The sequence below is a fragment of the Electrophorus electricus genome, chromosome 10, assembly GCF_041902795.1.
Source record: "Electrophorus electricus isolate QZ-2024a chromosome 10, ASM4190279v1, whole genome shotgun sequence".
NCBI classification, from domain to species: Eukaryota; Metazoa; Chordata; class Actinopteri; order Gymnotiformes; family Gymnotidae; genus Electrophorus; species Electrophorus electricus.
This window is the reverse complement of record NC_137506.1, coordinates 15,939,998-15,967,675: the sequence shown is the minus strand read 5'-3', so window position 1 is coordinate 15,967,675 and position 27,678 is coordinate 15,939,998. Positions and strand designations below refer to the sequence as shown.

The following is a 27,678-nucleotide window of genomic DNA, read 5'->3' as shown; positions in this document are numbered from 1 at the left end:
AGACAGCAAAAACCTGAGAAGAATGTAAATGAGGGACCATCAGGGAGGATAAACTCCTGCACAGTACAAATAGTGGAAGTGGCTGTAAAGGAGAAATCATACCAATGGCTGAAGCTGGGTTGAAAGACAGCACAGAGGCACTAATCATGGCAGCACAGGAACAAGCTTTGAATACAAGATCAATAGAGGCTGGGATCTACTACACCACGCAGGAGCCCAGACGCATGCTATGCAAATAATCCCCTGATCCAGCACATAACAGTGGGATGCAAGATGCTAGCAGGCAAAGCGTATATGGAATGCCATAAGCAAGTGACAGGCATAGTATATAGAAACATCTGTGTCCAGTACAGGCTGGACATTCCAAGGTCAAAGAGGGATACATCCCCAAAGGTGGTAAAAAATGACCATGCTAAGATCCTGCGGAACTTCCAGATACAGACAGACAAGATGATAATGGCTAAACAACCAGACACAGTAGCAGTGGATAAACAGTAGAAGAGGGCTGTAGTGATAGATGTGGTGATCCCATGTGATAGCAAAATAAGGAACAAGGAACATGAAAGGAACATGAAAACTTGAGATATACCAAGGGCTTCCAGGGTTAATCAGAGCACTAGGGGCTGTGACACCCAAACTGGGAGGATGGCTCCAGCAGATTCCAGGAACTACATCTGAAATCTCCACCCAGAAGAGTTCAGTCCTGAATCAGCTAAGATACTATGCAGTATTAGAAGTAAAAGAAGGAAAAAGACCTCCTGGGGAGGGCGTTTGGGGAATTTTTATGTTAAAGACAAGATTTCTTAAACTCATAAAAAAAATTACATCTTTTCAAGAGAGTATAAGAAATACAAATATCTTTCATGTGTGTTTAAGAGAAATAGCTGAATGTGTTAAATAGCACAATATATTTTTAACTGCCACACTCAGTGAAAACAATCAACCTGTATCTTAAACTAATACAATATTTATTTAATTGTATGTGTGTTTGTCATATGTATTACAGTGTGTTTGTGTGTTTACATTAAGTCTATATTCAAAGCTTTATTCTATATTTTTAAATTATTTTTCTTTTCCCTCTTTACATATTTATCACTTTTAATATTAATAATTCTGTTACTTGCTTTGACAACAGATGCTATTCATTCAACAGGTGTTCTTTACAGTCCATTTGAATTAATTTGAGAGAGAGTGAGAAATACATGCAGTGAGAGAAAATGTTAATTTTAGAGGTCTCTCTAGATTCCTGTACTAGTAATGGGTACCCCCTCAGGAAAGACAATTCTTTCACTCTGACTATTAACCAGAGTCAGGATACCTTTAAAAAAAAATTAAATTTTACACAAAAATTAAACACAATTTTCTCCCACTGTTAGTAAGTTCCAATTCCACTCACCAGATAACTAAGTATCCCTCATCACACAATGCCACCAAGCCAAGGGGGAGAAGGCTAGCATGTGCTTCCTCCAATACACATGTAGCCAGCCATCTTTTTGAGCTACTATCAGCACAACATCGCCATATAGTTCAACATGCTTGGAGAGCACCAACAACAAGCTCCACCCACACCAGTAAGCAGATGTCTGGATTGGGTGGTGCCGTGTTGAGGGATGGGTGAGGGGAAACAATCTGGCCCAACCAGTAAGTGAGGCCAATTACACTGTCTTGCACTCCCAGCTAGATCTATACAAATATTTACAGGTTGCGTAAGCTGATATTGATCGGTTTCTCTTAGAGGTTATTTTAGCTTTTTAATCATATATTTATAACTGGAATTTAGTAGCAATAATAATTTCTGTTGGAGCCAATATTAATAATCACACTGTCATTAATATAAGCCTTAATAAACTGCCATACAAAAGGAATGATTATTTTTCAGCAAGTGGGCTGGAACAGAATACTATGAAAAAGATGTCATTGTCAGTAGTGGGGGATTAAAGATTTTTAAGAGTGCAGGGAGCTCCACTGCGGCATACAGGTAATGAATGTCAGAAGAAGCCAACAAATAGTAATCAAAAACTTTATACAGCGCATTTCACCTTAAACAGAGTTTGTTATTAAGGCAACAGAGCAGAAGCTAATTACCGAACCCTGTATATTTGCTTAAAGTGTCATTGTCGAGGCAGATCACCCTATGTAATGTGAATTTCATCTTTAATTTATACCAGTGGTACATGGCGTACACATTTCCCTTTAGGGAATCTGTAGTCATTCTCAGCATTCTATACATTTTAAGGGTTGACGTCAGACTACACTTGTATACACTAAAGACCCCATGTGTACATGAGCAAACACACACACACACACACACACACACACACACACACACACACACACACACACACACACACACACCTGATAAAAATATAACATTTTATTTATTTTTATTGCTTTTAAATCTTGTGACTATAAGTTTTATATAAGAAGTATGTCTCATAAATGAAGGAATTTAAAACAGTAAATCTTCAACCATCTTTGTTGATAGGGGTTTACTATCACTTATTAAGTTTTATATATCAGAATGACTCTTTGGCATTGAGTTGCAGTGACTGCTTTAGTGGAATTATTTTATAATTAGTTTTTCAGGTTATTAAAGACCTTCTCTTGTGAAAATCATGAAAATCATGTTTAACTTTGTTAACATGTCCGCGTGATGTTTTCATATGCTAGAAGAGAAATCATGAGCAAAATAAGCAGTCAGAACCATGGCTGAGCATTTAATCTCTGTGCCAGTGACAGTCTCAAAAAAGCCAGGGTTTCATACATAACAAACCTAAGAAACCATCCACTATTTATGTCTTTCGTGGTGGGGCTTTCCATATCATTACCATACTTCTTTGGTGAAATGAGCGTAGAGAAGCCAGGTATTATAAGTTTCACTAGTTTCAAAGTGATAGCAGAGACGTGTTCGGATGCAAAGTTATAAAAGGAAAATGTGAGCCTTCATGTATTTCCAAACAATCTGAAAATCAGAGAGAAGTGGGTGCAGTTAATTTAGAATAATTGAACTGTCCCAGCCAAACTTTGGTTTGCAGTACCCATTTTACAGAAAACAGTTTGGAATATGTTATTCAAAAATAGGTTTTGTCATAAAACTTAAACTGAAGCCCAATACTGTTCTATCCATTTATATTGGTTCACAGCAAGTATCAGCCAACATGTTGGTTAGTTCATTTTTCTTGTGTTTTATCTGCCTTTGTACAACAAATCTGCAGTGTGCTAGATAATGTTACAGAGTTTTAGCTTGCCAAGTTACACAATGATTCATGTCAAATGCTGACAGCACCTTTTATACAGCTTGGAAATGTTGGCAAAGAACATTAGGACAAATGTTACTTAAAATAATTTGTCCAGTAGCTAAGCTGTTGAATTAGATGATAGTTATATTTACTTCACATAACTTTAGGGTTGTTCATGAAGAAAGCTTATCATGATAAAGGTTGTCCTCACAAGCTGCTTGTATAGGGTTAGTAAGATAAAGTTAATTCAAGTGCATATAACATGGAGAAAGATGCTTTCTGGCAGAAAGTGCTAAAGGCAAACCTCTCCCACATGCAGTCATATAAAAGATCTGTGGTCATATCCCATGACATGGATATGAGGTTGTTTGTTTTGAAATATGTTTTCAGTATGGAATTCTAAAATGTGTCTTGTTATATGTACATATCATGCAGTCACTGTGAATAGAGTTCCTGCATGCTGTATACAGTATATTGTATATAGTCTGTATATTAGTTATGAATTAGATTACTTACTAGTCTCTCCAGAGACCTTTAAAGGCAAAAGTGAAAAATGCAAAAGTGTAGAGTTACATCTAAGCCACTTTTAGGACATTATGGCATTTCTGCCCCATTTTATTTCCAAATATGTCATTTTTAACAGAGATGAGTCTTTTGGGGTTTAACTGATGACAGGAGAGGGTTTTTAATTCAAAATTAGTTTAGCTGTTAATACTTCAGTTAGAATAAACCAAACAAATTATTTCTAGAACCTTCCACCAAGGGTGCATACTTTTTGTCTTGAGACACAGAGCCTGCTCTATAGACTACATGTGCTCCATGAGAACTGTTTAGGCTGGAGTTCAGTAATATATTTTGCCAGTTGAACACTCTCACTGGCACTCTAAAAAGTCAATTTGCGAACTCTCTGGGAGCAATACTTCCTTCAAATATGTTCTGTAGTGTCTTTTCTACCATCTTTGGCTAATTGTGCTGCAGTATATGACCCAGTAGTGTATTGTGGTGTGAGAGGCATGTTTGTTTGTGAATACTGTGTCCATGATACCCATTCCTCTGTACTGGCCATTAATTCCTCTTATTTGCTCTTGGTCCCAGCTATGCACAAACTGGGCTTCAGTTGATTTACCCTGTGATAAATGGTGGTTATGTGGTAGTTATGGGGATGTACAGAATGCTGTCTGTCAGTGTGTAAAAAAAAAGTGGAAGTGAAGGCATTGGGTTTTGTAACATGAAGTGCACCGAAACCCCATGAAGAATTAATGACCATCCATTTCTTTTCTGATTATCAATTTACTTAACATTATTATTATTATTATTATTATTTTTATTATTATTTATTTTTTTTAATACTTCTTATTTTTAATTAGTTTATAATATAAAACAGACATCTTCTGGTTAATTGCTTCACTTTATTTGTATTTTGAAGATTTGGTTTTAATGCTTCTTTCTGCCCAACCACTCACTCACATACATTAACCCTTATATGCTAATACAGGCAGGAAGTATAGAAGCATAGCCAGTGTCACAAAGTTTCAGTGACGCCCTGCAGTTTTTTTGACACATGCCAGTGTCAAAAGGTGGAATGAAAGCCACACATGAAAGCTGCTTCTGCCCATCGTCGCTGCGGCAACCATGAGAGGAAACCAGCTTGCTCGTCGGCTCGGAGAGAAGCAGCAGGAGAGGGGGGAGGGAGCAGAGACAATGAGAGGGACTTAATTGGATAATGACAGGCTGCCGTGATGTCTCTGCCACCGGTCCCTCTGTTGGCTGGTGGCGGGCAGTAGTGGGGCGGAGCTCAGCCCTGTCGTACAAGCGGCCCAGGAAGCATGCCAAATTACATTAGCCAGCCGCTCTGTGATCAGCGTTAAGCAGAGGGGGCAGGACAACGTGGCGGAGCAGTGCTCTCAGATTACAAAAAAAAAAAGAAGGTCAGAGCGGACGGCTACCGATCTGCTCATGCCTGATTGGTAATCTCTTGCTCTCACTCTCTCTGTTCTTCTCTCTCTCTGTCTTTCCCTTCTCCTCTTTCTCTCTCTCCCTGCCAGAGATGCTCTGACTGACCTGCCCTTCTGCCTAATCACGGCCTGCATCTGTGGGTGGAACGCCTTGTTTCCTGCCAGCCTGCCACAAGGGCATGGCACATACACACAATCTGGCCTCCAGAGCAGGTTTGACCTCTTTTTGAAGGACTGGCTCCAGATTGTTTGTTTGTTTGTGTGTGTGAGTATGTGTGTGTCTGTGTGTGCATGTGATGTTTGCATGTGGTGCGGGCACTTGTGTGTGCACATTTGTGCACACACATGTGTGGGTTGTACATGCGTGCATGTGGTGTGTGTGTGCTAATTGCAATAGATACATGAATGCCTCTGCAAGGCATGTGAGAAGCCATATGAAAATTCCCACTCCATTATTCATCCATAAATCTTAATGTGTTAATCTTTCTCTATCTCTCTCTCTCTCTCTCTCACACACACACACACACACACACACACACACACACACTGTCACTAACACTCAGATACACAGATGAAAGAGAATGAGTAGAGTACACTACCCCAGAGACATGGGTGGCAAGCTCTCTTCATACTCCCCTCTGGAGATGTGTAATTTGTCACATTATCATTTATGCGTTTATATCAACCCTGATGTATGGGTCACATGTTAGACAAATATATTTTTAATCTCTTCTGGATCCATCTGATCAAACCCTGTGTATTCTGCATGGTTAGAATATTTTTTGTTACAACTTAATATTTAATGTAAGTACGTGTGCATTTGGCTCTTTATAATTTAAAATAAGGAAAAAAACAACAACATTCTTATAATCTATGTAGTGAATAAGAGTGTGTGTGTGTGGGTGGGGGGGGGGGGGGGGGGCATTAGTAACTACCCTATCACCTCTACAACATTTAGATTGGTTTACTTGTGCTGAGATGTGAGGTTTTCAACAATCTGTTAGTATTTCCACAGGCGATGTTACTGGACCTCTGTTTAATGTAGGCTAGGTGTTTGCTTATGTGTAATTAGATTCAGGCTTAGGTTTATATGAATAAACACAGCTACACTAATAATTTTATTTGGTGCCGATTACACATTTAGACTCAATGTAGCTTTGCATTTACACATATTCCAAAGCTACAATCCCAATCATGTCTTGCCCAAGCACTCTTACTGGTATAACATGGAGAGGCAATTGAACCCCAGTCCCCCATGGGAAATGTGCATTAGCCAAAGTTAACTGTTAACTTTAACTGAGGTCAAAGTGAGGTGGCAAAGACAGTCTTTATCCAGTAAATTGGCACTGTGCTTTAGCACTATGCTTACTGTGATAATCTTGAGTCAGTGTGACATGTTGGTTTGGTAAGGGGACACACACACACACACACACACACACACACACACACACACACACACACACACACAAACAAACCGTGCCTCAAACTAAATGAAATTTAAATACATCACTCACCATTTTGTTGTAAGAGGCCAGCTATAATTGCTATAATTTGTTTTATCAGCATTCATTTTGATAAGTGTAATGCTTCAGTTGGAGATAGTATTGGCTATAGGACAGTATCTTTGACATTCAGGGTTATTGTTCTTGTCAATGTCTGTGGCATATTGCTGTGTAAAGGTGGAGACAGTGGTGGTTGTTATGGGTCGAGGCCTAGCTGTCTGAGGCAAGGAGACTTTCTCCTGGTGGTGGAGTGAGACTTATCTGTTACTACAGCCCCTTCTGTGTCTTAGACATGGAAAGGTCAGCTTCGTTATATTTACTCATCTACACTGCTGACAGCATGGGCCTGACCAGTAATGGATCTCAGAGTGAATTTTGGTGATGACACTCGGACTGACAGGCATAATTAGGGCTGAAAGGCTCTTTCGGAGGAGACAACAAAATACATGAGATAAGGGTTGAAAATGAGGGTTAATGTCCAGTGTCACTAAAGGTTCCACTGGTACAGAGGCATAAAATCACTACCCACACTCCTGAATATCACGTAAGAATAATGAATAGTTTGTGTACGAATATTTGAACATTGTGAACACAGGCCTGAAAGACAACAGATTCCTTTCTAATATTATTTCTTTTGTGACCAGTTATTTTGCTTAATGCAATTCTCAGATGAGTAGATAGGGCAGTCTTAAGTGACTGCTGTAGTCAGCATTATGGCCTGTTTACAGTTAAATTGCAGTGTGTGGTTGTGTGTGTGCAACACACATGCAAGTGTGTGTGGTTCTTTATGGAGCTGGAGATGTCTCTAGAAATTGTTATAGAGGAAAAAATGGTTAATTGGAGTGGAATATTTGCCAGTTTGCACTTTGTCTGAAGAAGACTGTACATATGTCACCCTTGTTCAGCAATAATTGTGTTTGTGCATGTAAATCTCTAATTATAATCTAATTATGTTGCAGTTCCCAAAACTGCTCTGCTTTCCTGTTTGTAGATGTGCCATTTCCTCGATGTGCACTCATTCTTAAAGCAGTATGGTTACAGTAAGAATAAGCATCTTTTTATGTTTATTTTGAGTGTAAGTGCTTTGGGAAAATAAAGAATCATCCTGTGAAGAGAAAAGAGAAAAGTTCAAATGTTGCAAATCAGCTTTTGAACTCTAGCCTGTAGGGCAGAGCCTGCACACTGGCAGTGTTGCAGTTTTTATCACAAAGGAAATTCACAACTTTGGACAGAGACTCTATTCAGTTGGGATGCTACAGCTGTTGAACAGGTTGCTTTTGCTACTTTTCTGCAGCTGCCTTTGGGTATGCAGAAGCATCAAAGGTATGCTTTTTATGCAGAAGAACTGGCTGCAGAAAGCCTGGCTGTTTTTTTTTCAATCAGTCTATCCATTTTTTGATAGCTTAATTTGCCTCTTTGAAGTAACCGCCTAACCTGCTTCTTTGTCTGTGCTGTATCATCTTTCCACCAATTATATGTTCAGGGCCAAGTGGTGAGCAGATTCATCTGACTTGCTGTATGTATGATTTGGCTTATGTAAATTTAGTGTGGGCCTTTCCAAAATGAGTTAAGTGATGTTTATTTTCTAGCCCATATGTACACGGTGCACCACAAGGTGGCAATGATATACATATTTATGCCATTATATTTAGTGTGCATAATATGTTATTGGGATTTGCACTATAAATAATGAATAAAACAATAAAGGATCATTGTAACAGTGATTGGTAAGGAGGCAGACGCATGTGTGGAGAAGAATGAGATTTAAAGGCAAATCCAGAGTTGTAGTCGCAAGGGTAGTCTAGGGTCAGCGCGCCAATACGGAGATTACGGGGATGCATGATCAAACAAACAAAACACACAAAGGCAAACAGGGGAAGCAGGCTATAACAAAGGCTAGCAAACAAAGGCACACAGTACAAACTTAAATACATGCTTAAATACATGTTTTTAAAAAAACAAACAAACATTCACCAAGCAAACGCAATGAAGCTCATCACCCACACTGAATGTATAAACGCAATGAAGCAAACACAAATGCAATGAACAGCAAAAGACACAGGGACCAAGACAGGGTTTAAATACCTGAACTAAACAAGGGACAGGTGTGGAAAATCACATGAGGGGCGGAGAAAATGAAACTATGGTATGGAACTAAAACGCAGAACATGGAAGCTAGGACGGACTGATCGTGACAGTACCCCACCCCAAAGCGTGCAATACCGAGGCGTGCGCAAACAGGAACCACCAAAACCAAAAACAAAACAGGACTAGGACGAGACACCAACAGGAACAGAACGGGCAAGATGCAGAGCAGGGACAGGACCCAGACGAGATACAGGAGCAGAAACAGGAGCCAAACAAGGGGCATGACGAGGAACAGGCCCTGGAACAGAAGCAGACACAGAAACTTGGGCAACAGGAGAAGACCGAACAGGACAAGAACATACACAGGAACTGAAGGAACAGGAATGACCAGAAAAGATGTAGAAGCAGGAACAGAACGCACAACAGAAACACACTGCGGACGACAAAAGTGTCGGGAGGGAGGACAAGGAGTACAAAAACAGACATGGGCACAGGGACAGACAACACAACAGAAGCAAAAACAAAACCAGGCAACGGAGGGAATATGAAGGGAACATGAAGCCTTCAAGCCAGGAGGCAGGTTGAGAACACGGAAAAGACTGGAGAAATGGCAGTGGCAGCCTTTTGGGGCACAGGAGAGCTTAGAGAAGCAACCACTGGGACAAGTCTAACACGGGGACAAGCCTGGCATGAGAGCTCATGGAGTGGCTTCTTCCACTCCAGGAACAGGAACTTGCGGGTCCGGGGGTGCGGCGAGTACAGATGTTTGGCCACAGGAACAGACCTGCTAACAGGATAGGCGGCGTCTCTCACGCCGGGAACCGGATCAGGATGGGCAGTGTCTCACGCTGGGAACCAGAACAGACTGGGTGGCTTGCAGGATAGCCACAGGCACTGGTGCGGTGACCCTGGAGGAACACACAGACACAGAACCTTCTCGGCAGCTCCCAAGGCTCACGCGAGCGATCGGGAGCTCACAGTTGTGCTTTAGTGCACACCGAGTGCCTAGCCATGAATTGTCTATGCATTCACTCCACCTACTCACGTCTTGCGCTGCAGGATGCCCCCCCTGCAGCATTGGTCAAGACGGGCAGACTCTTGGCGCTTACCCGGGATCTCATCATCAAAATAAGCGTGATCCTGCTTTTTCCGGGAATGACGAGATGCCCGTGTACCTGCAGCGACAGGGGATTTGCTGTCTCTGGTTTGGTGACGCTGAGACGTAACGAACTTGGACTGTGTGGAAACAGCCGGAGTTTCGTCCCAGAGGAACAACCACCTACTAGAGTCTCGCTCTCTTGCTGCGTCCTTGTTTGGCTGTTCATTCTGTAATGGTGAGTGGTAAGGAGGCGGACGCATGTGCGGAGAAGAGCGAGATTTATTAAGGACAAATCCAGAGTCATAGAGCCAATACGGAGATTGCGGGGATGCATAATCAAACAAACAAAACATATGAAGGCAAACAGGGGAAGCAGGCTATAACAGAAGGCTATCATAAACACAAAGATACGCAGTACAAACTTAAATACATGCATATACGGGCTTTCAAAAACAGTCACCAAACACAATGAAACCCATCAACCACAATGTACATATAAATACCATTAAGTAAACACAAATGCAATGAACAGCAAAAGACACAGGGCTCAAGACAGGGTTTAAATACCTGAACTAAACAAGGGACAGGTGTGGAAAATCAAACAAGGGGCAGAGAAAACCAAACTATGCATTGGAACTAAAATACACAAGACAGGGAAATCACAGAACATGGAAGCTGCGAGGGACTAATCGTGACAATAATTTCTGTACAATTCCATAAAACACAATTAAAGGACAATGCACACCAATCAAATATTATGTGTGATTCCTAATTCATGATTAATGTTATAGGGTAGTAGCTCACACTCAGTAGGTATTCTCAGCTGGAGAAGCTGGGTTATAATTGAACTTGCCATGTCAGTTGTTTACTGTGAGATATACAGTGAATGACTGCTTTGAGGGTTCTGAGTGGATTTAATAAATAAAATGGAAAACAAAGGTTAAAGATCAAGAGAGTTGTAGATAAGCTGCAAGGTTTAAATATCAAGGTTTATTCTTGAAACACATGTTTCTGCAGTTGGTAGCCATTTGTGTTAATAACGTCTGATATTTGTCAGCTTGCGAGACAGTAGCATACTGCTATTTAAGGATTTGTCTGTTTCTTCCCTCTTAGCTATCCCAGGGCTTTCTCTGTGCGACACCTGCTTGTATCTGCAAGCAACAATGCATGTGTGTTTATGCTGGCAAAATCTTTTGCTGCAGCAACCTGAGAGCTTTCAGTACTAAAGCTCAGTTGCTAATTTCAAAGATGCTACTGCATTTCCTACATGACTTCAGATGTCACAAGTTCTGAGTGTCCATTTGCTTTCTATCATTGTTCTATGCTCATGTTTTTATTACTGCCCATAATGCAGCACCTTACACAGACATGTGGACACAGCTACCACAAATCACACTAACTCACTTGTAATGCATTGACTTTTCCTGACTCCCATGCAATTCAGGTTTCCATACAGAAGTTGCAAAAGGATGCTTAGCAAAAGTTTGAAGTGGTTTTATCAGTATTCGCTGCAGGATATGCCTAGCACAAGTGATCCTTGGTATATGTTAAGATAGCTTGGTCAGATTTGTCTGAAAATATTTTGCTATGTTAAGAATTCTAGATTGATACTGCAGAAACAATATAGTAATATTTTCAGATTCTGTACAAAACTAGGCCTACAACAGATCGATTACTCTTCCTGGATTACCTTGTAAAGTTACTGAACATCCTTTAATGAACCATAAATGATATGAGTCAGCAATTAAAAGTCATGCATCATATATTGCTTTATTTTTCAATTGGTAATCCTGTGAAGGTATGTGGCATAGCAAGGTCCACTTTTACGTTGAGTGGTAATTATGGGCAATTCCAAAATCAGAGTTGTTAGAATTGTCCAGAGTCATAGAACCGATATGGAAAGTACGGGAATACATGACTACAAGACAAGGGCTAGGATAAATGAAGGCAAACAGGAAAACTACAAACTAACACAACCATACAAAATAAATATACAACCATTCAAATGAACAGCAAAAACACAGGGCTCAAGACAGGGTATAAATGCATGAATTAAATGAGGGACAGGTGTTAAAAATCAAACGTGGGGAGGAGAAAACGAAACTATGGAACGGAGCTAAAAAAAAACAAAACAGGGAAAATACGGAACACAGAACCTGGGAGGGACTGATCGTGACAGCCACAGACAGGGCCTCTCCACATGATTATTTAATTAAATGATTTAATGTTGTTAATGTGATTTTATTGTAATTAAAAGAGCCTTGAAAATAAAATTGTTTTCCTTAGAGCAGCAATGGCAGTTCCTAAGTCTGCTTCTTCAGCGACACTACAGTATTTTCAAACAGTTAGTCATTACAACTTGAATTTTTTCATAGTAGTTAAAGAAATTCAGCTTGAAGCTAAAATATGTCTCAGACTAAAAGAAAACTACTGATTATTTGCTTTCTGATCAAGTCCAAAAGGAGCAGGGCTAGATTAAATGGTAGTTCAGAAAGTGCATCTCTTAAAACAAGCATCACAGATAGCACTGTCTCTGTGACCTGGTTGCCATAGAAACTTTCTCTGACTAAACAGCTTGCATTGTTCACCACCCATATTTTTTCTGTTCATGTTTTACAGAGACAACAAACAAACAAAAACAAAGTTGGGTAATGCACATCTCACACATGCATGCCACGGTATTCAAATCCTATTTATGGTCCTGATTTTTTTTAATGAGGGTAATTCATTGAACAGTTAATGTAACTGATGGGTCATGCTGTCATTATTACACTGGCTCCTAGCTAAATGTAGGGTGGAAAATCAGCAGTTCCTAGACCTTGATGGCACTTAATATGAATTGACATAAATTAAACATCACTTGACTTAAAGAATTAACACAGCAGTAAATTATACATCACAGTTATATATGGTACATGGACAGAATCTAGAGAAAAAAAGTTTACGTTATGCTGATCACTGATTATGAGCGCACTTTCCTTGGCTGGTGGTCAGAGCTCATCGAGACTGCTGGATTATCTCCAACATTGCTTGTTTCTTTTGACTATGCTTGCCATTTAATTTTTTTTTTACACCTTTGTGTTTTAGAAGCATTTGGCTTCTTGGCCTGACAGATTAAGAGTGTGTTTTATTTGCTCTGAAATTGGTTGGAGAAATGAATTCTGGCAGCATGTGTGTAGTGTGGCTAATTGTATAGGCTCAGATCTCTGGTTTTGATTAAGCTCTGGTTTTGATTATTTCTCAACTCAGATAAATGATGAAATTGCCTCTTCTGGATCTGATTAAGATCAATGTGGATTATATCTGAAAAACACAGTTTATTGTGTTGAAGTTTATTGAAGTTGGAATTTAGCAACCAATTGCAATAGAATGTGTATTAGATGTATTTATGTCTCTGAATAAACTGTTTTGACTGCAAAAGATTTTTTATCACAGAAAATCATTGCATCATTGAATAATTGAGTGAAATGATGAATGGTTATATAAAAGGCATTTCAATCAAAATACTTGAAATGCCTATTCTTGTGCATTCATTTCTATGATTTGTTGCTCGTTAAGATTTTGTATCATTTATTGTCAGCTCATATTTTGGCTTCATTCAATTCAAACTCCATTCAATTCCAACCTCATTGAATTCAGATATGAAAATATCAGCTACAATAGGATGAGGAGTGTTGGATTGCACAGCCTGGCGAACAGCCACTGAGCTGTGATGCATTGCTCTTCCTGTCGAGGTCAGAGTGACCTTGCCGTTTGAATCCTGTTGCAGCTGCATAGTGTCTCTGAGATTGCAAAGCACATCTCCACTGCCTGGCTGAATGTATCCTACCAAGTGAAACAGCAGCATTGAATAATTGTGTTAACTCATTGGTTCTGTTATTGTTTTGCATGTTTAAATCAGACTCCGTTTCTGCCGGTGTGTCACGGAGATGCTGCTCTTGGGCACAGCTGTTGATATATTCACTTGCATGTGAGTTCATCTCAATAGATTACCCTGACATATACTGAAATCTGGTCATTAACGACACACAGTATCACTCAGTCACAACTTCAGCTTGGATCGTAAAATCTCTCTCCTATATATCACTTTCTGTGCTATTAATCTACACAGGTGTGAGTCACCTCTACTTTCTATCTGCATTGTACTCCCTGATTAACTCTGCCAGTGTGTCATGAAGAAACACAAACACCAAAGCCCAGCCCTGACCTTCCTGCTCTGGTCTAAGAAAGTGATGCTGTAATTCTACTAATTTTTCACTTGTTTACATCCTGTAAGGCCCAGAGTCTTGGATTTGTTAAAGAGTAAAGAGTGTTTCTAAGTAGAATATCTGTGAGTTGAGCCAGAATACCCGTAGGAGAAGGAGTCTTGTAATAAGGATAGTGTGTTGATTTCAGCTGAAGCGGAGCATAGCTTCTCTTTGCAGTCTTGTAACTTGCAACTGGGGGCAGGGCCTGGAGAAAGACACTGGAGGTCTTTTGTTGGGTTCTAGTGGTGCAAGGGAGTCTTGCATCCCTTCAGTTTTACTGATGGGACAGTGAAAAGCTTACTATAAGCACAGCCAACACATGTTCCTCTCTGCTTGGTACAGAAATCCAATGTGGAAATAAGCAGAGTCAATGCTAAAAAAGTCAGTGTCATTCAATGGTTTACATGTAAACTATGTTTCTCTTTTGCCACTCTCTTTGTGGCAAAATGAAAAAAAGATGATTCTCTGACAACTGAAGGATGACGTACTTTTGTAAAAATACTATAAAGTCCAGCTATTCTGGTCAGAGTAATATGTTAAAAATAATTCAAGTTTGTCAAGTCCCTGTAATTTATGGTAAGTAGTTTTATGCAAATTAAATTAAATGACCCACCATGCCAGTGGTCAGTGTAACATAATTTTACCACTAGCTAAAAAGTCTACTCAGTATCTCTCTTTACTGATTATTATTTTGTGGTCTGCTTTCTCATTTCATTTACTGTATCTCTGTCATAGATAAAGGTTTGTTATGCCCATGCTGTGAGTTGATTGAACTTGCTTGAACGTAGCTACTGATTTGGTGTGATTTCTCATCACCATACTCGAAACTTGATTCAAGATTTGAGTCTCCAAATGTGCAAAATTCCACAACTTCTTAGGGCCACTGAAATATTTTGTAAGCAGAGTATAACTAGTCAACACACACTAAGTATGTGGAAGGAAACAAACAATTCATATGGCATCTGGGTAATTACAGAAATTAAATACATGTAGGTAATTAACTGAAAAAGTGCAGGTAACTTATGCCACACAAATTCAAGAAATCTGATTATGGTATGTTTCTATTTAAGGGAGTTGTTAATGTTCCCTAATCATGTCTATTCGACTGTAATAATGAGAGAATTTAATTAGTTGCCTTATATGGTGTGTGGTATGTGTTCCTACAGAGACCGCACATTTCTGAATCATGGGAATTCTTTAGTAATTACACCCCCTCTGTTTCTCTTCTACCCCATACTGAGTTCATTACATTTGATTGGCACATTCACTTCTTGGTTGGATTAAAGCATCTTTTTTTTTTTTTTTTTTTTTCCTTTCCCACTATTCATAGCTTTCATTTGTGTTAATTTATTCATAGCATTTCAGAAAATGAGGTTTTGAATGAAAGAGAATTGGCTAAAGGTGATGCTTTCGACATAAATAAATGTATGTCTAAATATGGCATTCACAAAGTCATCCTGTATACATCTGCACTAAAAGCAAAGCCCTTTCCCTCATATGCTGAACTTTGCTGTGATGTGTGCTTCACAATCTCCCCTGTCAGCCTCGCTGAGTGATTTTCTTGCGAAGATGAACACCGTGCCCCTGTCTTCTGGCTACTGCCACACAGTACATTTTGGGCATTGTTTACTGAGCAATTAGCTTAGGCTTTTCTGCTCTGACAGGTGCGAAAGCTTTGAGGGGGATCCCTGAAGGGATCTAGTCTGAACTGTCCCTGCCGCAGCGGGGATGGGGAAAGTCAATGTGGAACTAAACTCCTTTTTTCTGGTTTGCCACTCTCAAATGTCAGCAGGTTGTTAATACAGCAACTCCCTTTAATTCCAGGTGGTCCCAGAATACCCGGAGGATAAGCCTCGGAGGTGCTGATGCTCTGAATGCGCTCCACAGTGGGAGCCATGCACATGATAACACAGGCTCCCATTTACACTGAGCGCTCAGCCTAAAGCTCAGGTATACTAAGTAATTACATTGGTGAAATGACTAATTAGCACAGCAGGCTTCACTCTCTGGACCTCACTCACTCCATCATGTCATCTGATAATTGTGTGATCTGTATTCTGCTGTACTACTGGCACTTTTCAGGGGTGTTTATCTGACCCCAGCGGCTGGGCTGTTTCAGGGCCTAGGCCAAGTTCATGATAAATATGCAGCCTTTTATCTGCGGGATTGGGAGACTGCACTGTTCAATAGGGCCCAGTTTACTGTGGTCAAGAGACAAATCCTATACGACTTTCTCCTATGCTACTGCTCGGGACAACACACTTTTACTGAGACAATATGTTTTATTTTTTTGTGCGGTCCAGGGAAATGTCTGTGTCCCCAGTGTGAGTACATTGTGGCATTTTGCTACTTTTTTTTTTTTTTATTGTGTTTTGGTGTGTTTTCTCTGGCATTGGAAGAGTCACACACACAATTCTGCTTTTGGTACTTTATCAGTCTGATAAAAGTATGATATCAAACTGCCCGAGGCAGCCACACTAAATAAAAAGAAAACAAACAGTCATATAGATGAGCTGATTTATGAGGTGGAAAGGAGAGAGAGAAAGAGAGTGACTGAGAGAGGGCTAAAAGGGAACATGATTTTGATGATGCTGATGCAGTCTAACATGAAACAGATCTAAATCATCAAATCACAACAGCAGGAAGATGTTTGCCTGTTTAAAGAGAACCTCTCCCATCCTGTTAGCGCTATTCTGTTATGGGGCCTTTCTTAATGGCTTTAATACATAAAATATGGCTGGAAATACAGCTGATGGGAGGAGACTTAGCTTTACTTATCAAGCTCAGTAATACCTTAAAGAACAAACATTAAAGCCTCTTTTTCCCATTGCTGCACAGGATTGAGTGTGTTCACATCCTGCAGGGAAGCTGATTTGTACCAACAGAGTGCTAAGCCAGGGCTTCACTGGTGGCAGTACCACGTGGCCCTTGCGGCTGGGTGGCATTTCTTGCTCACTGGCTTCTTAATTAGTGTCCAGAGGAAACGGAAAGAGAATGCAATGCGCTGAATGTTAAGTATGGGATTTTGCATTTGAGCTCAGTGAATGGTTTTGTGCTGCACTACAATTAAAGGCCTTTTTGAGTCCATCGACTGTTCCGGGCACAGATGGCAGTCACTGGCACCACAGTGTGCTCCCGCCGCACCACGCACAGTAAATGTGCTTAGCGTCGGCACTAGATAGGTCCTCCCAGACCTTGCCAGAGTCTTTTTACAACACACAGAAGAGTACAATGTCTGTAAAGTGTATCTTAAGAGTAGGAAAGTGCCTAGACCAGATCAAAGGTGGAAATGATCCATTGATGATCCGTTGGTCTGTTTCTGTGAACTGATACGTTTCTGTGAATGTGTCGCAAAGCCTTATTGTCAATGTTGCTTGGTTAAACATGTTGCTTAATTTTTATTATTCTTAAACATGTTTCTCCAGATATTTTGTGTGATATATAACCATACATATGTTCTGTGTACACAACACTACACTGATACTAATCACTATTACCACTGGGAGCAGCATAGGGCAGAGAACTTCTACTCAGCCTACAGTCCTCACTCTCGCTGAAATGTTCTGTGCATGTATGCGCTTAATGCAACACATCAATCTCTGTTGTGCCATATTATTACAGGATAGAGAGATTTCCTGACACAGAGAGGCCCTCTCAACAGCATCTTTAATGGTGAGTCAAAAGCCAATGAAGAGAGCAACCCAAGAGGAACAGATGCTGCACAGTGCTAGTGGTTCAGACCCCCAGATGGAATTTAATCACGGCTCTGAGTGCAGCTCTGCAGCAAAGCAGAGACCCGGCCACTTATTTATGTGACACCAGGCGGTGAGGCCGTGACATCTGCTAGCTTGAGCATGGGTATCTCAGGCTGTGGTTGCCTTGCACTTCTGTTCCTTTTACTCTGGTGACACTAATAAGGCTTTGGACTGTCCCTGATCAGGCATCACTTAGGGCTTATTTTGTATATCTCTGTGCTTCTGCTAGTTGTTATGTGCGGCATGGGTCACGGCACCAGATCCTCTACTTCAAGCATTGCCATGGAGATTGTTGATCTTCAGATATCACAGGTCAAAAGCAGTTGTGGGGGTTTCGCTTGATTGTAATTCTGCTCGTCACAGATGAGTGGGTACATTAAGAATGTGTCTGGATGGTCTGATGAAATGACTGACTATATACAATGATTTTTTTATACCTGTTAGTTTTTATATATTGAATAAAATATTTTTTCAGGGTCACATGAGTTAAAACAATGATTTTCCCAGAAGATATTTATTTAAAAAACAACAGATTTATGCATTCACTGTGACTTATTTAAATTAAACAAACAATACTCTAGCATCCTCCTTTGAATTATGACAACAGGAGAAATGCCCTGAATGCATTGTTATTGGCAGCTTTGATTGGATTTCTCTGTATAAAAGAAAACAGTTCCTCTAACAATTTATTTGCTCAAACTATGAACATATTTTTGTATTATTGCAGAGGAATAGCGAGTGATATTCCTAGCAACTATGTTTCCAAGGTAACTGAAATGAAATAAGTGCATTAGTGAATGAAGTCTCTTAAATGTGGCATAACTGGCACTTTTGTGGGGCCCCACAAATTGAGGCAGAGAACAATACAATTTGTCCCTGATGCTGTAGAAGAATGTCCCTTTTGATAGCTTGTGAAAGAATCTTTGGCCCAACAAATGTTTGCCCAGAACAACAGTTGTGTCGTTATACATAACATGCCACTCGGTATTAAAGCTGGGTAATGTGTTTATGCTGAAATTGAGCCCAAACAAACTCCTGTCCATATATACATTTGGATGCTGCCCAAGTGTTTCTAATGCAGCATCATTATCATAACTATTCAGAGCACTGGGCAATTGGTCTGCCTGGGTGTGTTGGGTGTGGTAGTTATATACCTGGCTTCTGCGGACACCACATGGTGTTCGAGGGAAAGACCATAAGCCTGAAGGTATGGAATTTATTAGTGTCCATAAACTGTGCTCACACCATCTGGCAAAAATATGGAAAGTGTTTGGTCTGCCGTGGCTGCTATTGCCCAGAGACAGGTTTAGGGACTGCTGCGTTTGAGCATTGGGACATTACCGGTAGGCAGTTCTGACCTGACTAGTGCCCCATCCCACTCCACCGCTTCTAGCTTCTGCTTCACCAGGTCGGAGAGGGTCTTCTGAAACCCAGAGCCTCCTGCCTGCCTCTTTGCCGCCAACACGTTGTTGCCATGGTGACTGCTCACCGGTCGTCGGGTGCAGGATGTGGCTCGTGGGCAGCCCGCCGTCACTGGCATGATGAGGATGTTGTCAGTTCGATTGCGGCGTGTATTCATTCATAAGGTGTCCTCCTTAGAAAGAGAGTGGGGCTACCTCATGTGGCTGCAGCGACACTTTAGGCAGACACATCACACCAGGGCAGTGCTCACAAACTTTTGGTAGACTTTTGAGATGATGATTCGGAGGAGTTGCAGCTCAAAGAAAGAGCCGCATTGCTGTTTGCTTTTGATGTAATGAAGCGTCCCCGTATTTGTCTAAGCAGAGTGCCTGAACACAAAATGACCCAGTCTTGCTGCAGATAAGCATGAGAACAGAAATTCTTTTCTTCTATGTACCGGAGCACTCCCAGTGGCTTATAGAAAGACTATTGATCTTCCCCCTTCCCCCCTGGAATTATCCCAGTCCATAACTCCCCTTGGAAAAATGTGACTACTGATCAATTAATAATTACTAGCCTTTTAGCAAAAACTAAATTTGCCACTCTGGGCTGAACAAACTCTCCAAGCTTTGTAGGACAACACTTGGCAGCTAAGGAAAAAAAATCCATCTAGAATAATTGCTGTTAGTATACTTGAATGTACTCCCCACTGGTCTGTAAAAGACCAGCTTAACCATATCATTATGATTAAAATTCTCTTTGGGTTGACTTTCCTTACTTAAAACTGATTTTGTTTTAAAACAATGAGGGTAACATGAAATGTAATAGCATATACGTTGTTTCCTGGTGCACCACACAAATGGCTTGAGGCATTATTTGCTTATTTTTAAGCCAGGGGGTGTACTGAGGCTAGGTATACATCATAGAGGATGAAAAAGCAAACAAAATTAAAGCAACAACTCCAGGAAATGTTGGCTGTAGTGCCTTGAGGTAACTACCAGAGGAGGTGTGTCTCATTGAGGACTATAACAAATAGAAGGACCCAGTGTTTGGCTATAGGGGACATCACCTAAACTAGCGCATAGAGAAATCAGCACATACAAAAGAAGTCTATGGATCATCTCTGTTCATAAAGTCTCCACAGTCCCCTGTAGCTGGACCATGTGGACCAAAATCTTTTTCCTTCCATCTGTGTGTAGGACCAAATGTCAAGGGCTCGTTTAAAAGTAACAAGAGAGGAAAAAGCTATACTTTTGGCTTCCTTCACTGGACACAGTAATCCTTATGATTAGATGCTACTGCAGGGCACTCTGGCTGTGAGCATTTTGCCTGGGTGCCCAGTGATCTCTGACTCCAGCACCTTCTGCTTTTCCTGATGGGCTTTATTCTCTCAGTTTGATCTTCGTCCAGCTCACTGCTTTCATGCCTCAGGGAGCAGTCTGTGAACATTCATAACCACACCACATATTTCCTACAGTCAGGAATCTAGTGAGAGCTTCCTTAAAACTGGCTCTATGGTCTAATTCAAATAAATCAATTGGCAGTTCTCGGCACTGCAGAGAGGTATTTTAAAAGACACAAATGTAAAGTACGCATTATTATGGAAAACATACCTGGGGACACCTGTGTGTTTCAGATACGCTGTAACAGTGATGAAGGCCTGAAAAGCCCTCCAGTGGGGGCTTCCTTTGGCAGAACACCTGGGTCTGTCGGATATTCCGGAACACTGAGAAAGAAAAATGCTTTCCCTTGGGGCCGAAGCTAGAGGAGAATGTGGGCCCAAGAAAAAGAGCAGTGCTGGATAAGGACTTAATGCACTCTCAAGTAAATACACAGGATTAACTCATTGTTTCACCAAGGACACTGCCTTCTGCCTCTTTCATCCAGTTAAAGTGTTAAACTCAAAGGGAATCTTAATATAAAGCTAGTATCCAAATTATATGCTCAGCAGGCTGCCTTAGGCACTCTGCCATGCTAATGTACTGAATGTATGTATAGTTGGATAGCTTCTGCTACACATCTGTATTCAGTAGAGGTGCACCTACAAGGGAAGCAGAAAGTTCTGGAACAGTGAACAGTGTGAGGATCAGTCTGTAATTAGGCTGTAATTAGACTGGATTGAGTGACCTTTGATTAAAGTGCAGAAGACCACTCTTTCCTGGAGAGTGGAGGATGCTGTGAAGGCCATCTCCGCTCTGTATTATAAACATAAGTTAGGCTTAGGGTGTGTGTGTGTGTGTGTGTGTGTGGGGGGGGGGGGTACTGTTCTGTAATTAGTAGAGAGTGCCTGTAGTGCATTGGGATGGCAGGCTACTTCACTGACCCGTCCACAGAGAGTGGGCAAGGGACTCAAATCTCCAGCTCTCTCTCTCTTTATCAGAATCTGTTGCTCCTTTTTCTCTTTTTCACTCTGGCCTCTTTTGTCACTGCATCCCACAATCTCTCCTTCCTTTTCTCTCTTTTTCTCTCTCTCCCCTCTTTCCCTTTCACTCTCTCTGCCTCTCCTCTTCCTCTTCCCTTTCTCTTGCTCTCTGTCCCCCTGTTCAGTCTGCCAAACTGTGGGACTGAACAGACCCTCTGACCTTATCACCAAGCCCTGTTCTGCCTTTAACTCCACAAAACAGCTGGACCTAGCTTTATCCCATTCACACCAGCTCTCCCTAATGAACAGCTGCATTCACTAGTGTTTGGGAAAACTTTGCAGAGGCTTAACAGCAATGAAAATTATAGGTTAGTGATGATACTAGCAGGTCGTTTTGAGGTTTTAACATTGGCCAGAGAGTGTTTGTACAACTCAGATAAAGAATTTGGAAGTGGTATATTGCAATATTTCTGAATTCTTTCAGAAGAGTTTAATAACATTTTGCTGTGAATCCAAACAAATCTTCTAGGGAAAATGGGAAACTATTAAATGAAAAATGTATTACACTTTTTTTACACTTTTTTTTCCTTGTCAGTACTCTACAGATGCACAAATTGTTAAACTATCATTTGAATCTCAATTGATTCTCAACACAGTTAATGATAGCGGTTCAGAGATTTAGGTTTCAGTGTAGGTTTATGTTTTGGGTTAACGATAAGGTAAGGGCTAGGGTTATATTTAATATATAAGAATCTGTTGCGTTTCATTTATATTTCAATTGCATTTAACATTCAGGTGAATGTTAGTTAATCATCTACAAACGTACAGCAGACCATTAAAATAAAGCGAAAAGTGAATAAACAAAAAATTTTTACACTCAAAAACTTTACAGGCTCTTCCACTCAAATGAGTAGTCTCTACTTAGCTGTGAATAAGTCAGTTATGAGTGTGATTATGAGTGTGAAATATCAGTGATTACTTCTGTTCTACTAATGGGAAATTCCAGCCTTGCAATTTTTGTTTCCCCCCATTGTTATTTGTTCATTGCGACTGTTACAGAATTTGTTTGCAATGGGGAACATTAGCGAGACGCAGAAATAAATACAGGCCAAAATAAATTCCACAATGACCTCTGGTGTTAAAACAATGTCGGTCTGAGATTTGAATTGGCTGTAGGAAACTCTCAAGATGGGGGGCGGGTGTTTGAGTGAGAGCAGCATGACTTGTGGTCCATGTTTGCTGATTTAAGGTTAGACCAGTGTTTTAAATCTATTGTGTCCCCTTCTTTTATAAGAAGGTCTGATTCTGGTTTGAGAGGGCTATAAGGTACAGTTGTTCTGTGCCAACACATGCATATAGGAGGGTTTATCATTTTGTATACTATTTTTTTGACGATGCTAGCTCTTCAGTCTCAGAAATAAGAAATTATTCTAATTCACTGTGTGCTCAATGTAAGCAGACTGATGACTTATCAAGTAGTAACAGACACATGGTTGAAATCCATCCGTATTTAAACTAAACTATCAGGAGAAAAAGAAACAAAATAATTTCTGATTTTCATTAAACAATTGGTTAACAACTGGTAATAGGAACTATAGCACTATAGAACTTTGAGGTCAGTACATGTAATTTGGCTATTAATTTTGCATCAAGTTTCAGATGAGATATTCTTTGTCCTGTACATAATTATGTGGTAGTTCCCCTTATCATGCTGACAAACCCCACTTTTACCTCCCCATGTCTAGAATCTGGATACTCCAGTGGACTGCAGTGCCTGTCAGACTGCAGTGCCTGTCAGATTACAGTGCTTGTCAGACTACAGTGCCTGTCAGACTACAGTGCCTGTCAGACTACAGTGCCTGTCAGACTACAGTGCCTGTCAGAGTTTTCAGAAGGTGCCACAAGTTTGAGGGCACAAACCAGACACTTATTATTTGGTGTGTCACATAATCAGGGATATGTGACATTAGACACATTTGCAGCACATACTTCTAATTGAAAATGATTTGTATTAAGCCACCTCATATGAAAAGTTACATTTAAGGTTAGATGTAGGTGTGGGTGTACCGGTCATATCTTTCCTGGATCTTTTGCATGAAATCCAGTATGAAATCCTTAACCATCACATATCCTGTGAATTTTTTAGGAACTCTTCAGCCAAAAAAGTGCCAGTATCTCATATATATATATATATATGGGTGGTCTATTTCCTTCAAGCTCAGGTCCTCTACGAGAGGCCTGGGAGCTTAAGGGTCCTGCATAGAGCTTAAGGGTTCTTTACCTGATGTTGCAATCACTTGGGATAGTTACATCTATCACTACAGCCCTCTTCTGCTCTTTGTACATCACTACTATGGAGTTTCAACACCTATCCCTCATTTAGTTCGTGCATTTAAACCCCATCTTGAGCCCTGTGTTTTGGGATGTTCATTGTGAATGTGTTTAGTTCATTGTGTTTGCATGTTTATTTCGTGTGGTTGTTTATTGACTCAGTGCGTGCATTTATATTTGAATCATTGTGTTTGTTAAGTTTGTACTCCGTGCCTTTGTGATTCCTAGCCCAGAGTTCTCTTAGCATCTTTTGTTTTAGCCTGCTTCCTGTGTGCCTTCGTGTGTTTTTGTTTGTTAATCATGTATCCCCGTACTCTCCGTGTTGGTAATATGACCCTGGACCATTATATACACTCTGATTCTGGATTTGCCCCTATTAAATCTCGCTCTTCTCCACACATGCATTCACCTCCTTACTGCTGACTGTTACAGAATGAACAGCCAAAACTTAGGGAACAAGATAGGGTTTAAATACAAATCAATTAAATCAGGGACAAGGGTTGAAAAGGGGAGGAGAAAATGAAACTATGGAACTATGGAACGGAACTAAAAAACACAAGACAGGGAAAACACAGAACACGGAAGCTGGGAGGGACTAATCGTGACACTACATCTATCATTACAGCCCACCACTACTATGTCCAGTTGGTTATCCATTACCATTTTGTCTTTCTGTATCGGGAAGTGTCCACAGGATATTAGCGTGGTCATTCTCCACCACCTTCAGGGGTGTATTCCACTCTGACCTCGGAACTTCCAGCCTATACTCAGCACAGATATTTCTGTATACTATGCCAGCCTCTTGGTTATGGTGTTCCATGTACAGTCTGTCTGCTAGTGTCTTGCATCCCACTGTTATGTGCTGGACTGTCTCAGGGGCATCATTGTACTGCCTGCATCTGGGGTCCTGTCTGGTGTACTAGATCCAAGCATATACTAATATTGTATTCAGAGCTTGTTTCTGTGCTGTCTTTTAGTCCAGCATTTTCCAGCCAATGGTATGATTTCTCCATATCAGCCACTTCCACAGTTTGTCAGTGGTACATACCGTGCAGGAGTTTATCCTCTCATGATGGGTCCTGCTCCTCCTCATTCCCATCTTCCATGGGTTTCACTTGGAGCCATCTTCCTAGCATACTCTTGGATCTTTAATGCTTCATCCTGGATAGTTGCACTGATACTCATTAATCCTTGGCCCCCCTCCTTCTGCTTAGTGTACAGTCTTAGAATGCTGGATTTCAGATGAAACTCTGTATATTGTGAGGAGTTTCCTTGTCTTGATATCAGTGGCTTGTGTATCCTCTTTTGGCCAGCTATGGCTCCTTTGCTTGTGGTTTCTTCATGGTTCTCATTTGCTTGTGGGATTCTGAGGTACTTGTAGATGTCCTTAACATCTGCTATGTTGCCTTCTAGTAGCACGATCCCCCCACCTCCCACCACCTTTCTTCTCATTTTAACCAGCTGACCAAACAGTATATGTATATGACAGATGCACCTCAAGTATATAATCTGGGGTGAAGTAATAGAGTGGTTTGTTTGGTCCATTTGGTCATTTGTTGACTTTATTGTTTGTCACTGTTTATATGTCTGTGTTCAACAAAGCCATCATATATCTTAAAGCACAATACTCAAAGGACTTCATTATTTATTCACTAATGCCAGTGTTTGTCAATTAATAATTTAGCAGCTCACTGTTATGGCTACTCAGACATGCAGATGTAAGATCTATTTCTGCATTCTCTCTTGTTGACAAGAACACTCTGGATGTGAATGAAAACAAAGAAGCTATAAGTTCAAGTTTGGTTTATTTGTCACATACATAGTCATACACAGTATAACTCGCAGTGAAATAGTTTGAGAGTGCTCTGTCCAAACTGACAGCTCAAAGTCAAATGTTCATCTATTTTGCAAGCTTTAAGTAATCCTTGTATGATTTGCTGTACTTTAATTGTATTCTAAATTGTCTGCATGACAGACCCATGGGTCTGAATGCTCTGAACCGATGTCAAAGCCCCATGTTGTGGCTGTAAGTGGATAATTTTGCAGAGCTAAGCTAAGTGTGGTTGTTCATGCACTGTATGAACGCAGCCATTCAGGTGACACACAAACACACCTGCACTGAACCCAAGATCCCCAGTGCTTAATTAACAACTACAGTTTTTAAATAACATCGTCGTGAGCTGGAGAAATGAATAAAGCAATAGTTAATTCAAAATTGAAAATTTTACTGTGTATTAAGAGGAATGAGCATAAAAAAAGACTCCAGACACTGTATTTCTCTGTAGTCAGATTGACATGCCTTGTTTTATGTAGACAAAGAAGGGAGGGGTAAATACTGTTGGACTATCATATTCTGAGGGCTTGTTTATGGGAGTGTGGTAAATATTGCTGTTTTTCTTAGTTCTTTTCTCTCTGCGCAAACTAAAGCACAAAAGGGAACAAGGAAAAAATACAGTATTATACTAATTAATGGAGCATTTAATTCCACTCTGTCTCCAAGCCACTATGTGTGTGTGTGTGGTCTTTTCTGGCTGTCTCCTTACCAATAATATCCACTTCCAAAGCATGTTCAGATGGAACATTGCATCTCAAGAGCACTTAGGCTGGGTTTGAACCTGAAGTACTACTGCACTAAAACCCTCAGAATGAAGACTTGAATTGGTCTGTGTAGAGGTTCACAAAGAACCCAGGCTCTGTATCCAAATGTGAAGTCAGTATGGTAATGGCCTTGCATGTGCCTGTTAGCCTCCACCAACACGAGGCTGGCAGTTCGGCGAGGACCTGGCTGAGCATCTGCATTACACCGTAACAGCAAGTCCTAATTGGAACAGCTATCACACTCAAGGCTTTCAAGTTTCCCCCTCTGGCAGATTCGCTCACCATACCACCCACATCATTTGCTTTTTATGAAACTAAAACCCAGAAAACCTTATAAATAGTTATTGCACATGCAGTGATGTAACACAAGAGCTAAGATTCCGGTGTCGCCAAACCTATTTAAAGAATTCATTACACAGAGTCTTGGCTGGACAGGAAGAGAACTTTGGCTACTGAGCAGGGGAGAACATAGGTTTTCTGGATTGTTTCCTGTCATGAGGGCCTTAACAGAACTAAAATGAGAAGTGGCTTATTTGAAATCTGAAGCTGAGACATGAAATAAGTGTTCTCTCCAATATGTCTCACACAGCTCTTATTTTATACCACATATTTAGTTTCAGAAACTGAGTCTATGATACCCTTCCCCTCACATCCCTTATAGCTTCTCATGTTGACTCTAATCTTTTACACTAATGATCTGTATTTAACCCGTTGGATCGTTTTTATACCAAACAGACGACCCAGTGTTATTTGTGGGTCAGAGCCATTTACACCAAGACCTGGGTCAGACATATTTTTAATTACCGTTCATTGTGTACATTATTGGAAGGGGTAGTTGGCTGCTAACAATAACTGCAAGCTGCTAGCATATAATGTTAGCCTTGTTACACCCAGGTTGACGGTTTTATATCTAGTAACGGAAGCCATCTCTAGTGTTTAAAATAAGGGTTTTAAAAACTTTGACAGTAACTGGAAGATCAAGTTTTCAGTGACTCAGGTTGTGGCAATGAGCTTATTATTTAAACCCTACAGCACAAGTTTAAATTAATAGACTTTATACTGAAAATAGACTTTAAACTAGCTAAGATTTGCACCCTACAT

The 27,678-nt window shown here is 40.5% G+C and overlaps 1 long non-coding RNA gene across 7 annotated transcripts in view; it reads left to right on the top strand.

Annotated features, from left to right (window-relative positions):
- The window catches only part of LOC113571131 (uncharacterized), a 95,014-nt gene that overhangs the window by 23,377 nt on the left and 43,959 nt on the right, over positions 1-27,678 (top strand). For all 7 annotated transcript variants that reach the window (XR_014125675.1, XR_014125676.1, XR_014125679.1 and 4 more), the window contains one exon: positions 5,285-5,407. This is a non-coding gene — a long non-coding RNA (uncharacterized LOC113571131). The remainder of the gene's footprint in view (positions 1-5,284; positions 5,408-27,678) is intronic.